Here is a 1,693-nt window from a genome sequence, read left to right as displayed (position 1 = left end):
TCCAACATCTATGCCCCCTTGTTTGAAACTCATAAGTGCTTCACAAATGCTCATTTGAAGAAGTTGAGAAATCATGTGGCAAGTGTGAGTTTACAAACTACCAAGTGGCAATTAGGATTCCAACCTAAGATTTTAGACTTTACATTCAATGGCATAGTATTGAGGAAGAGAAAACAACTGTGACACCCAGGTGCTAGCCTGGAACTGTCAGCTGGGGCTTGGTGTTGCTAACAGCTTTTCTGGACCATGATGTCCTGTTGAATGAAAACAATTTTGTTTCACAGAACACCAACAGCACACATCACTAGCCAGTCTATAATCCTTAATAATCCTTAATTCTTTCTTTTTTTTTTTTTTTTGAGACAGAGTCTCATTCTGTCACCCTGGGTAGAGTGCAGTGGCATCAACATATCTCACAGCAACCTCCAAACTCTTGGGCTCAAGCAATCCTCCTGCCTTAGCCAGGCCCCAACCACAGCACCCAGCTATTTTTAGAGATAGGTTCTCGCTCTGGCTCAGGCTGGTCTTTAACTCCGGAGCTCAGGCAATCCACCTGCCTCAGCCTCCCAGTGTGCTAGGATTACAGGCGTGAGCCACTGCACCCAGCCCCTGTTTCCCTTCTTAGTAGAGACTGAGTCTAGCTCTTGGTCAGATTGGCCTCTGAACTCTGAGTTCAAGCAATCCTCGTGCCTCCGCCTCCCTGGGCCCTGGTCTATAATCCTGATCAAGAGGAAAACAAAACCTCTTTGTGATCTGAACATAGACAAAACTTGAACATTGTTTAAACCACAAAAACGACTAATCCGTGCGACTGCTGCTTCTTTATCAAGTATGGTTTTAGCCTCTGTCTCGTCTTGATTCCTTCTAAATAAGCTTAAGACAGCTAATCACAAAGTTACCCTCAGTTCCCAGCTGCAGCACATCACAAGCCCATAATAAATTCTAACACCTTACTGAGATAACCTGACAGTTCCCTACCTATGCTTGCTCCTGGATGCAAGAATAACCCCAACTCACTCAGCCACAAGTGCGCCCCTGGTGGCTGTGTTGGGGAGGATCACATATATACACCCCAGGGAATATATGTTGTGTTTACATGTGGAGGGTTTAATTATAACAACCCTGTCATTTATCCCCACTTGGGAGACAAAGATACGAGGTTCACACACCACTAGGAAGAGCCAGAGACCACATTCCAGGCCACTGCTGCCTCCTTGCGTGGAGCACTCTCTTTTCTCAGCCTTTGACACGCTCCCCAGGTCCCGTGCCACCCTCTTCTACGCTTATTCTGTGGGCACCTTCCCTGGTGACCCGGATGCTATGGGGAGCTGGAGCCCAAACATGTTTCTTTTGCAACAGATCTTCTGCGTGCTTCTGTGCAAAGCGATGTTCGGACCCAGACGTGCCTGGCACCAGCTGCGGCTTTAGTGCGCTCGATCTGCTCCGGGCTCCGCGGCGGGGGCGGGGTGCGAGAGTGACGTCGGGGTGGACCAATCGTAGCACGGGCGCCGACCGCGGGCCCAATCGCAGAAGAGCCGGAGAGGACAGGGACAGCACGGCCGACACCGACCCCGCCTCCTTCGCGGGCGAAATGCCAAACTGGTGGCGGCTGAGTCACTGCCGAGCGCTGGCGGCTCCGCGTACCTGCCCACCGGCCCACAGGCTGCTGAGTCCGCCTGTGGAGCCGCCGCCC

Source organism: Nycticebus coucang, chromosome 15 (assembly GCF_027406575.1).
Source record: "Nycticebus coucang isolate mNycCou1 chromosome 15, mNycCou1.pri, whole genome shotgun sequence".
Classification (NCBI taxonomy): Eukaryota; Metazoa; Chordata; class Mammalia; order Primates; family Lorisidae; genus Nycticebus; species Nycticebus coucang.
The sequence above is the reverse complement of the archived record's forward strand: the minus strand, read 5'-3'. Positions refer to the sequence as shown.